The 13,105-nt window shown below is 37.0% G+C and overlaps 1 protein-coding gene across 10 annotated transcripts in view; it reads right to left on the bottom strand.

The window, feature by feature from the left end:
- The window catches only part of ADD3 (adducin 3), a 143,933-nt gene that overhangs the window by 55,990 nt on the left and 74,838 nt on the right, over nucleotides 1-13,105 (bottom strand). Inside the window, exon 1 of one of the 10 annotated variants that reach the window (XM_036898771.2) lies at nucleotides 1,071-1,150. The exons of 8 other annotated variants lie outside the window; for them this stretch is intronic. The gene's annotated coding sequence lies outside the window, so the exon portion shown is untranslated. Of the gene's footprint in view, nucleotides 1-1,070; nucleotides 1,151-13,105 lie in introns of those variants that run through there. One more of the 10 variants, XM_057506310.1, reaches the window with a different exon arrangement.

Genomic DNA, 13,105 nt, shown 5'->3' with positions numbered 1-13,105 from the left:
CTTGATTCCCAGGCTAGTGCTTTTCTCTATGATACCCAGTGTTAACTGTATTCTTACATCATTTTGACATTAGAAAATAACTAAACATAATTACTACCAAGTTACAAAGAGGAAGCTGAAGCAAGTCTAAGTCCAAAAAAAGGACGACACTATCACTCCTGCAAGCTTTACAGAAATCTGCTGTTTTCAACATTCAGCTTTGATTTCAACTAAGACAAGTGGTTAAACTTGCTTGTACTGAATGGGTGTGTCTACCCAACAAGGGTACACAGTGAACATGCCGGAGAGGAAGACAAGAGTCAGTAAGGACATCACAAAGCACAGCCTCTCTCTCAACATGCCCACTTTGGTCAATGCATAATTAAACAATTCACAGGCATTTAAAACCCAGCTACAAACAGAACCCTAATATGTAGGGGGGGAAAGTCAAAGACCCCATCTGCTAAAAAAAATTGCTCAACATGGACCTCAGTGAATAACAATAATTCTCCTATAGTTCAACTTACCATTCACGTCACAAACTCTAGAAAGAACAGAGGCACAGACAAGGCATGGAACAGAACTTTGGGCTGCAGCCTTCCCCAACTCTTCTGACAAATACCCAACAGCAGCAGGACAAAGCATCATTATGGCAGAAATAAAGGCTCTTCAGATGCTGCCTTTTTTTTAAATTCAATGAACCCACTCTTACACACAAAGTTCATGCCACGATGTCTCGAAATACAGTATTGCTAGATTATGCTATTAACGGGTCTAATAGATTCAGTGCAATACACTACTTCAAGTATTTCTATGTCAAATAATTAGCACATTTGGGAGACAACCAGTATTTTCCTTAAACAGTCAATGTTATCCCAAAACAATAAAAAGCAACATCAATTCAGTAGACTAAGAAAAAAAAAAGACAAGTGAATAGGAAAAAATTTAGTTGAGTGATAAGGCCACAGGTTCCTCCCTAGGAAGAATATTGCATGTTACTAGCAGTTGGCACAAAATTAACCATCTATCTTATCTATGCTTCCCTCTAAACTGGGCACTATCAGTATTACAATAAACAATCCATTACTTACAAAAAAAATTGAAGCTGCTGTATATTTCTTAAGCTGGTTTTTGTGTGGCAATTCTGAGCAATGCTGCCCTAAAAATGAACTTTGTTTTAAACAGTGAGATAGCCACATTCAGTGCGGTTAGAGCAAGGGTGGAGCCCACTCTGGGGGAAACAACACACCCAGGCCGACTTCAGTGGAGCAAACTGCACATTAATATTGCCACAACATTTTTCAGGGCCTCAGAGTCAGAATTAATTGGTTAAGCCTCCTCAAAGAAAAGGGGGAAAAGTTCATGTTTGTAGATCAGCTTTCCTGCCATGAAATGAAATCATGGACTTTCTTTTTTGTGTGTGTGAAAAAAGTAAAGATAAAATGCAAGGTATATCACTTAGCTCAACAAGCAGAATGTTAGGTGGAAGTAGAGTTCTGCAAAGGAAGGCCAGCTGTGCCAACATCTAAGTGTAGCAACAGCAGCTTCTACATCTCTCAAGGTGTCAGCAACACTGCTCACACTCTAGTACTTTTTTTTGGCCTATTTGGCCAATTTGGGGACCAAACATGCACGTAAACATTACCATCTCTACCAATGCTCTAGCAGAGTGGAAACAAAGAAAAAAAATCATTTTTTATCAACGACTAATAGTAGTTGCCTTAAAAAATAAGGGATTTGATTTATATACCTGCTCTGGTTGAATGTTAAAATGAATACACAAAAGGGAAAATTATTTTGGTGAAAATCACTTTTATACTCTAAAATTTTTACAATCACCCCCTATGATAGTTTTGATTGTAAAATGTCTCATTTCCAAATATGATATTCAGTAGGATGTATACATATTGGCTAAAAATCCCTAACCATGCCTAAAATAATTTATCAATTATTCAAACTGTTACCAAACATCAGATTATTGTTCAAAGTGATTTTAATCAATACTTGCTCTGTATATGCATATTCAGAGACTTAACAGTTACTTTATTTATGTACTTATTAATTTTTTTATTAAGGTATCATTGATATACACTCTTATGAAGGTTTCACAGCAAAAACAATGTGGTTACTACAGTCACCCTTATTACTGAGTGCCCCCCCATACTCCATTGTAGTCACTGTCCAGCAGTGTAGTAAGATGCCACAGAGTCCCTACTTGTCTTCTCTGTGCTCAACTAACAGTTACTTTTAATTGAACTCCTATAACTCATGAAATATAAAAAAAGGCTTCTAAGCAAAATACCCAATCATGTAAAAAATGAGCTAGCTAATCATTTACATAGAATTTAAAACAAACTATGGAAAGGGCTTTGGGAGAAGACCAAGAAAATATTTTTAATGATATATTTTGTCATATTACCCATGTCAACTGCTACTCCCTCACATTGGAAAAATACATCAGTCTGGAATATTGAATATTTCAAAATTTTGAGAGATGGCCTAGAAGGCCCTCTTTCAGGATCCTAGGGAGAGAGTGCTGACTGATCTACAAACCCTTCTGTTGGATTATGAGATCATTCCTGCCAGATGATAAATTAACCCTTTCCAAAATACTCCTTTCATAGTCCAAGTGCCTGATTATTTCTTCAACCATATATATAATTATGAAGGGCCTGCTGCTATCCCTTGCTCTTCCCCATCTCACCCCAAGACTGAACAATTCAAAGGGAGCAGTTGGATATTATATTTGAAGAATCCCATCTTGATACTTTTTGGATGTGCACTGCTGGAAATGTCTGTTTTCAAGTCAAACTTCACTTTCACAGCTGCAAAGGAAATGACAGGAGAAGAAAAACACAGCCAATACATATCAGCAATTAATTCCATCCACAACTGCCCAGCTGTTTGTGCATGGAGGAATCAGTCTGTTTCCTTTCGGGGCTTTCACCACTGAAAACTGATACTGCGCATTCAGAGACACAAGCTGTTTGTAACATGTCAGGAATGTGCACAAGATCACACAGAGTTGAAGAGACAAAATGAAATCCAGATCTAGTTTTCCTAGGACTTGCCAGTATTATTTCATAGCTTAAAAAACACATACTTTTTATAACCAAAACACAGAAAGAACAAAATAAATGAAAAAATATTCTCCCTCCTGAATATCGTCCTTCCAATGAAAAGGAAAATCTGCCAGTGACATCAGATTTAGTATCAAGAATTAAATACTCTGATTTATTGGCATAGACAAGGTGTGACATTCTTGGGAATCCACAAGCCCCCAGTACATTAAATCCAGCCAATGCTTTTTGGACTACACAGCTGCTTGCCCAATGTGTAGTTAGTCCTTTAAAAAAAATCCTTATAAATGTGAAAGTTGTTGGGAACCAGTGCTTTCACCACAGTCATGCAGAAAAGCAAGTTTTTCTCGGTTAGTTCAGACTTTATTTGGCACTCACATTCAGTTGCCTGTTTCAGGGATTCATGTAAATTTACAGATCCAATCTTCTAGGGCAACTCTCAAGCAATCAAGTTTCTCCTTCCCTCTCCCCACCAGTTTTGTGGATTTTAAATAAAAATATTCTCTGCTGAGTAGAGGTTTAACAACTATGGCATGGGCTCAGGTGTAAGTCAAGAAGTATCCTACCCCTGCCCCCCCTGCCCTCCAACTCCAATTTCATTTCAAATATTTCTTTTGTTTAAATATTACAAATGCCATTTTGTTATATTGTATTTTCAAACATACAGTATGTAAAATAACTTGTATTTTCAGTATGTAAAATGACCTGTGGTTAACTATAGTTATGAAAGAGAAAAAAGAAAGATGACATTTTTACAGCAAAATAATTCAAAACACATTTCAGCTATCTTACTGTTTTTTTATATGAAACCAGGTATCCACATGATTGAATTCATTGTTCTAAAGGCCTCCCCACTCCCCTTTTGCTCGGTTCATGAACTCCTAATTCTCAAACAGCTTAGATGGCACACTCATTTGGGGCACCACTAAAGGCTTAACCGATGAAGAGAAGAGAAGCTCTTTGCTCCAAATACAAGAGCAACATCCCATAAGCTGCAGAATGAAGATGCTCTCAAGTGCCAGAACTCAAACTAGCACAATAAGGAGCTGTCTCCAACTACAGTGCTGTGAAAGAACGAAGTGTGATTTGTTAATGAAATACAAGGCATCCCAAACATGTGGTAGACAAGACCCAAAAAGGGCTTTTTTTTTTCTTCTTAACAAACATCATCTGATCAAGGATATATGTCGGGGGGAGGGGAAGGAGAGGAAAAGCTTCATCTTTGGTGATGGTGACTTCTAGAAATATGGTATAACTCTCAGTGACTCAAATAGTCACAGGGATGAACTTGTAGGTAAAGCTTCAGCTCTGTGGGACATTCAGAAGAGTCTGAAAGGAAGAACTCCCCCCTACAAGGTTGGCTAAGGAAAGAAAAGGTCTACAGGGCTGTTTAAATCAGGGCACTTAAACTCGACAGTCTAACTGGAGCCTGAGTGGCACTAAGAAAAACCTTCAAGTAAGGAGATGCTATTGACATGAAAATTGTTGACTCACTTTAAAAATGATTTTTCTCACAATTCACTATATTTTTTAATATTAATATTTATATTATTTTATTAAAGTTTAAAATATATAGAAAATTTGTAAAAATTTTACAGTGAACACTATATAAATACTAGCTAGATTCTACCATTAACACTGTACTATACTTATCACATCTTTTCATCTATCCATTTCTCTACCCATTGATGACTCAATCATATTTTTAGGGCATTTTAAAGTAAATTACAGACATCCGTATACTTCCCCCCTTCCCCCAAATACTTCAGCATGAACATCATTAACTGGAGTTCAAAATCTGCTTATGCATTTTTTTGATATAAAATTTATTCAACTTCTATAACCCAAGCTCCTATCAAGATACAGAACACTACCTTCACTCCAGAAAGTTCTCTCATGCCTCTTTCCAGGCAAGCCCCTCTTCTACTTCCCCAGAGGCAATCATGATTTTAATTTTAAAAGTGACTTTAAACAACTCCAAATACTCATGTCCTTGCAACCTGTGCATTAGAACTTTCTCCATTACATCACATCACTTATACTTGGATGCACAAATCAGACATTAATGAAATACATGGAGGGAACCTAAGAAGAAATCCAAGTTAAAAGGTGTGTGGACACATCTGCTCCCAATTACTTACCCTGAGGTGAAGAAAACAAAACTGAAAAAGTTTTGGCTGCCTGAACCAGTCATCCAACTGGACAGTAATTTATTGACTGGGACTGGTCTAAGACTCTGAGACAGCAGTTCTACACTTCATTTCAGGTTAAAGTGCACAGAAGCTTTGAAGAAAATGCTGGCTCAGAGGAAGAGCCTTGCCACTTATAGGCTATGCATCTTAAACAAGTTTTTTGGTTTTGTTCTTTTTTAACTCCTTTGAATCTCAGTTTTCTCATTGTAGAGCAAGGAAAATTTTAAGCACATAAACTATGGATTCAAAGAGATGAGCTTTGTAAAGTGCCTGGCATGTAGTAAGCGACAGCGTAAGGAAACACAGGAAATGGAGGAATGGACAGTACCAGACAGGCCCACTTCAATAATGCACATTCACATACTGCTTCTGAGCATTTGTGCTACTCCTAGGTCAGCTCTTATTTTGCATATGTAAACAGAATAACAGCAAATAAAGCAGAACTCTGTTCACTACTGAGGCAAGTGGTGTTTTTTAAAAAAATTTTTTTAAAGGTATTATTGATATACACTCTTATGAAGGTTTCACATGAAAAAACAATGTGGTTACTACATTTACCCATATTATCAAGTCCCCACCCATACACTAATGCAGGCACTATCCATAAGTGTAGTAAGAGAGGCAAGTGGTGTTTTACATATGGAAAAAAAAAGGCCACTTGTTTTCCCGTTGCCTTCCTACTACGACAGCACTGGAGTGTCAGGGGAAGGGAGACGCAGACTTGTGGCTTTGTAGTGATGACTTACTGACACACTATATTCTTTTATCTCTACCTGTCTTTGTATAAACAGCTCCTTTTGTCTAGTATGATTTTCCTTTTACTCACCAAGTGAGAATGCAAGGCCCAGTTAAAATCTAACCCACTTTTCTGATCTACTCAGAGCCATTTTAAAGCTCCTTCATCTTTTTCTAATGCTTTAAATAACAGCATTACCGAATGCCTCATCCTAGCTGGCTGCTTCCGTGAGTCTTCCCTACCTGAACGGGAGTACACCTGTATCCCAAACGCCTAGCCCAGAGCCTAGAATGTAGAATCCATCCCTAAGGGTCTGCTAAATGGATATGCCCAGGTTAGGTATCCAATTATGATCAAAGGAGCAAAAAAACGAAGGCTAAACAGTCACCAAAAAGGAAAGAGAAGTGCCAGGAAAATGGGGGGCAGGTTGGTGATCATAGGGCATTAAGATTAAAAGCCAACTGTGTGCAAGCTTCTGTGTTCTCAGGGGACTGATTGCTGCTGAGCAGTTAAAGTGCCACTGGAACAAGTTAGACTGCAATGTGCTACATATACTTATCCCATAACAACTCTGCCAGGTGGTGCCATTATGCTCTTTTGATAGATGAGCATACCAAGACTTAGCAAGGTTAAGCAAATAAGGTCACACAACTAGTGGAAACGGAGCTAAAAAGTAGTGAAGTGATTTTTCATCACAAGTGATTTTAATAATAGGCCAATTTTACACACAGTGTGGGGAGGCTCTGGGTTAAGGAAAACCCAGATGCTTTGTGGGGAGACCAAACAGTACATGAGACTCAGCTGAGGGAACAAAACTCAAGGGGAGAAAAAAAGGCCTGGATAAAAAAAAAAAAAAAACCCAAAGTTGAGGTAGTAAGAGGTGTGTGAGGTTCTATACAGGAGTTATCTTCACGGAACAGTTATCTTCCTCCTGGAGAAACAAAACTTAAATCAGAGATAGCCCTAGACCCATAGGAGTGCTAAATCGGATACCTTATTCTCTCTCTCATGGCTTTTCTCCCAAACTGTTCTCAGAAGTGATAACACAACATGGGTAACTCCTTGACAAAAATGCTGACCATGGTGTACGTGCTTCAGAAGACAGCAAGAGCCTGGCCAAGTTGGTGAAACATGACTCTTGTCTGTAGCCACCTCCGGCTGCATTCTGTAATACCCCCTTTACGAATCCCTGGTTTCGCCTCCCTAACAAAGAAGGAAGGCCTCCCAGGAGCCTCTGCCTTGAAGTGTACGTAAGCCTCAAGCCCACACAGCGCTTACTACATTGATGCACAACAGTCTGTTCCCTGGTGGAGCTCCCACTCATGCTGTGAGCAACTGGCCCTCAGGACCTGGCACAGGGTGTGTTCAAATATATTATGGATGGTAAATGAAAAATGTCCTTTGCCTATTTAATATTTGATAGGTGGTTATTTGTTAAAAGAGGTAATCCAGGATTTAAAGAGGAAACAATTTTAGAAAAGGCAAGGCTAGGGATAAGTGGAATAAAGCTAATGTTCAAAATAGGTTTTCTTCTGGGTGAAAAACATATACAACGTAACCTATGATAATTGGTGAGCTAAGCCTAATAATGAGGCTAAAATTCAGTAAATCATTAGCTCTGAAGATTAGGTATGATCCCATTTAAAACAAAAATTAACCAAACTAGTGAGCTTGTATTCTATCTGAAGGTTGCCAAACTTCAAATGGAAAAACAGTATGTGGCTTTGACTATACCATGGCTTAATACTTCCAAAAACAACACATTTTATTAACCACTACTTAGAGGAAGATAAAGACTACATTAAAGCAAAACAAAGCACACACATACAAAATAAAAAGTGAAGAGTAAATACATATGTGCTATAAAAAAACTGTATTCACAAATAATTACTGCTTTGGGGAGAATCCAAAACAGAACAGAGAAGAAATAAAAATAAAATGTAATATGGCCACACAATGCATGAAACATGTATGACACATGCAATTTCTTAAAATTATTACTTTTGTTTTGATCTGCTCCAAGGGTATGGGACCATGTAGGCACCTTTTTATTGTTGCTTTTCTAAATATGACACGTCTCTTTAGTTGAAAGAGTATGTTTCACATTTCAAATAATTTACCAGGTGGGGAAAAAAAAAACGCCGTACCAAAATTTTTTAAATCTTGGGACATTTTGTTTTAGCCCTCAAAATTCAATTACTTAGCTTCCAACACTACTGTAAGATAGGCATGTGGCCAACCTGACAAGTCCCATGACTTACAGGACTAATAATCTTACTTCTTTGAGATCAAGCTCTAGATACATGCTGCTTAGCCATCACAAGAACCCTATGCCATCCTCTAAAAAGAGCTTCAAGTCCCCAAATATATTATAAGCTCTCCCCAAGACAGAATGAGAGACGGGTTTAGAAATTTTCTCCCTTCACTCCCATTCCTCAATCCTCCCAGTTTCACCTGCTCTCAGTGAAAGTATTTTTGAATGGTTGGTAGATTTTTCACCTTCCTAATTCCTCAGGGTAACTGATGGCATAATGAGAGGTTTAATTAAAACAAAAACACAAAAGTAAAACTGGCCTATGAACAACTATTGCTTGAATTTTAGAGGCACTTTAGTTTACTGCATCATACCTTCTGCCCACAAGTATTACTAAAGTTGGAGATTATCAATTTGTTCTGTGTCAAATCTATGGCTGTAGGGATTTTAATTTCTGATTTTAGACTTAAAAATTATCTTTAAATTCTAAGTTGATAATTCATCAACAAACCTTTCTACTTCCAGCTTAAATTCATTTATTCTTTTAATAACAAATCATTCAATACCTATTTTTGTGCTACAATTGAGAAGGTAGTATGATGGAGAACACAAGAAATGAATGAGACATTATCCCTGATTCTAAAATATTAGTAACTTAGTGGGTTGGGAGAGGAAGAGGGAGAGATAGCTTCTTAAACAATTATATAGTACACCGTGTCGTGTTATAGTTGACATATCACACATTCAGAGAAAGGAGCCCCTTTGAAAGGTTCCCAAGAAGTTACACTGAAGCTTGGTCTTAAAAGGATGAGTGGGTACAGGGTATATACAAACCTGGCATAAAGATACCCAAAGACAAAATACTTAGTAAACCTGTACTTTAACACATGGCTTTACTTTAAGTACTAGTATCACAGATTGCAACTAATATAAAAGGGAAATCAAAATTGTCACTAGTTAACAGCTTAGAGTGGTTTGTATAATTTAAGCTACAGGAACCCTACAATCTACTAGCAAATAATACCATTGTGTGTCATGTGCTTTTGCTTTCACCCTAATCTTCTGACTTTCATGCTAAGAAAAGAAACTCAAAAGCCATTTATATCCTTTTTTAGAACAATGCTTGTTCTTATACTGCACTAACCAATGACTTAGAAATAATTAAGACCAATTATTTTGAAGCCAGTCAAACTAATTGGCTGCCACATCATCCTGGAAGGAGGCATAAGAATGTTCTAGGTTAATACCAAGGTCAGTAAACAAAGACATGGTCAACTTGTCACAGGCATACCGTGCCCTACAGACTCAAACCCTTAAAGGCATCAAGTATAAACATGGTAGTTTTATGGGAGGGGCTGGGAACAAAAAAAGAAAACTCAACTGATCATAAGCATTGTGCTCGTACAGCACTTAAATTCTCCAGTTCAGTGCTCTAGAAAGATGTTAATACATAAGAGAAAGGCTACTTTTGTGGATTGGAAAACTGGGGTAATCTGACAAAAGATGAAAGGGAAGCCATGTTAACTTGCTAATAACAGACCACCCGTTTTCATCAGGTTACTACTGATCTGACAGAGCCATAGGGTTAACATGTATGCTGTTTCCATGCTGAAGTATACATAACTAACAAATCTCCCATTTTTATGAAGAATACTATGAAGATCATTATTAACAACACATTATATGAGTAAAAAATAGCTTCTAAAACAGAGAAATGACGGTAAGATTATTTATATTATGTTAATTATTTAAAGATTCCTTGTGGGGTTCTTATAAATAGTAATCTCCCCTGCATTTAACATTATTTTATTGGGATACAGCCCACTATATAGAGCACATATTTCATATAAAGCAAGGACCCATCTGTACTTTATACTCATGAATTCACAGCTATAATACCTAAACTCTGATACTCCCCATCCCCCCCAAAAAAACTCCTGCAAAATGTTCAGAATGAGAGGTTCAATTCCGGAGTAGGAATTCCTCAGTGAATTGCATATCCTGGGATAGTGTAGAAGTAACTTCCTCAGAATATTTAGAGAAAAGGGAACAAAACCTCATGAGAACTGCTCTCGAGCCTTTGAGAAGGGAGGCGAGAAGAGCAGTACAAAAACTGGAAGAAGGAAAAGGAGGAGCTAGGAAAGCAGATGGAGAGATGGGCGACAGGAGACGGGGCAGATGACCTGCCGTAACTGCAGTATGAGGCCGGCACACCCACCCTGAGCTGGGTGGTTTATTTCCAGGGGGTGGAACACTGGCAGCAAGTAAACAATTTTGGTTTTGTTTAACCGAAAGGTTGTGCAATCCTACAAACGGGAAAGGAAAAAGAAGGGGTGTTTTTTCCAATATAGAAAAAATTCAGATGTAATAAATGGCTAACATTTAAAAAATATTAAACCAAAGAGTAATACCTTATATATGAAAATGAAAAATTGACAACTTTGAGGAAAAGCAATGTAAAGTCTATGTAAACCCAGAACTGCATTATTTATTGATTGTCATAATAAGGTATGTGGACTATGCCATCCTTCTTCAAACAGTACAATCCCCATAAAGATACTGAAAGAATTCTGGGGTATGTGGATCAATGTAAGAGTTTTCTTCACTCAAACATGCAATTTGGCAGCTTATAGAAATAATTCTCAATAGTTAAGTCTTTAAACTTACTCCAGGATTAGTAGGACTGTGCCTCCTGTGGGCTGTTTCCAAGTTGCCAAGACATTAATCTAAAACAGCTCTCAACTCCTTTAAACTGATTCCTGCTGGTCCAATATAATAAATGATTTGATGGTTTAAATAAAAATGGGAGGGTGAGAGGTAAGAAAGAAGGCCCAAACTAGTACCTTTGGAGTTGCTTTTAAGTTAAAAAAAAACACAACTCTTAAGTGGGAAGCAGTAAGATAATACAACTGTATTTTTCAATCACATGGTTGGAAACTAGAGAAAGGATTTTGGAAAGGCCTTCTGCCAGAAGCAAATTACCTTCTGCAATTTCAACTTTAATAGTTATTACCTTTGCTACATCCTCACAAATGAAAGCTGAAAAAAATAAAAGCTTCTGGCAGATGATCAACTACATTAATCAAATCTATTCATTCTCCTAAGCATTAGTTAATCCCCTCCTACAGGAACTGGAAAAGGGACACTGTACATTCAACAAGTGTTAGCTTTTGCCATGACACAAAGATCAAGATGTACCTGATAAATGTGTAAGCAGTTGGTGCACCTAGACCAGTGTTTTTAGCACAGTCAGAACAGACCTGCAGCTTTAGCACTTTGCCTCACTGATTTAAAAACAAAAACCTGCAGCTAGAGCTCAAAAAAGGAATCTAAATATGCACACCTCTCTCAATATAAAGCCATTATATAGATAATACCATTATAAAGAAATACTTAGAAAAGTACTCTTGCTTTCAGTAATATAAAAAAAGCCTAGATATTTAATTACATCACAAAGCAATATAAACTGAAAAGTTATAAAATAATTTCAATCATAATCACAGCCAATTTAGTAGGGTAACATCAGAAGTAAAAAATAAAAGTTGCCTGGTCATCTTCTGAAAATGATATGAGCTCAATGCTGTGAAGAAAAAATTGTTAAGTTAGAAACCAGGTTTCCTTCAAGTCACAAGTTATAGGGGTAGAAAGTTCTATAATGTAGGGAGTTGTTATAGATCCCCCTTGCCAACACACACAAAGCCAGAATCCTGAAGGGTAATACCCTCAGTTAAAAGGTACACACACAAAAACATCTGTCTACTAACAAAGGGGAAAAAAACCAACATCAAACAACAAACCTTATCTGTTTTTCCAGCATGCTAAGTTGGGAAAAAGTCTCCCCTGAGAATCTGTAAAAATTGGCCTACTTATCCAAGAATGTGCAATTTGAATTTACACACCAGCAAGGTCCTGAAAAACCTTAAGCCAAGAGAGTAACATAGAGAGGTCTAGGTTGGTAGTACCCTCTGGACACCTGGCAAGAAGGAAACAAATCCTGTCTAGAAAGACATGTTCTCAAAATAGGCTAAGATTTCCCAGAGATAAAATCCTGCCAAGTTCAAAATTCAGAATTACAAAGTACATGAGTAAACAAACCACATAAACATAAGTCAGCAGAGACAACAGAGAGTAAAATTTCACACCTCCCCCAAAGAACTGCAGACAACAGAACACTGAACAAAGAATATAAAATAAGAATTTTTACAATGTTCAAATTCCTTAAAGTTGGAAACATGAGAAACAAGATGTTATAAAAGAAGACCAGTAGATCTGGAAAACTACTCAATACAGTAACTGAAAAAAACCTCTTGGAGGATTAAACAGTAGTTTAGACCCAAGTGGAAAGATAATAAACTAGAATATAGATTTGAAAAAACTAGTCAGAATGAAGCATAGATTAGACAAATAAATGGAATATGTAAAAGAGAAGCTAAAAGACACAAAGTGTACAGAAGTCCAACATACTGGAGTTCCTATAAAGGAAATAGAGAGAATGGGGGAAAGGTCATATTTGAGGAGATGTGGTTAGAAATTTTCCAGAGCTGTCCAGAGACCAAGTATCTATAAAAGACTGACAATTAGACTTCAAAAGAAAAAATAAATAATGCCTAAGACACAGAATATTTTCAAAGTGCTGAGATGATAACCATGAGCCTAGAATTGTATATGAAAGTTGGTAAAATAAAACACGATCTCACTAAACAGTACTATACACTCATTAAAGGAACTTTCAAAGAAAGAAATTAAAATAGGGAAGAACAGAGATGGAAGAAAGAGGGAGCAAAGAAATTGGTAAACAAGTGAGTAATTTTTAAAATACTATATAAAATAACACCAATAAAAAATGCAGGGAGTTAAAAACAAG

This window comes from Manis pentadactyla, chromosome 8 (assembly GCF_030020395.1).
Source record: "Manis pentadactyla isolate mManPen7 chromosome 8, mManPen7.hap1, whole genome shotgun sequence".
NCBI classification, from domain to species: Eukaryota; Metazoa; Chordata; class Mammalia; order Pholidota; family Manidae; genus Manis; species Manis pentadactyla.
Note: the sequence above shows the minus strand (reverse complement) of the source record. Positions and strands in the feature narration are given on the sequence as shown.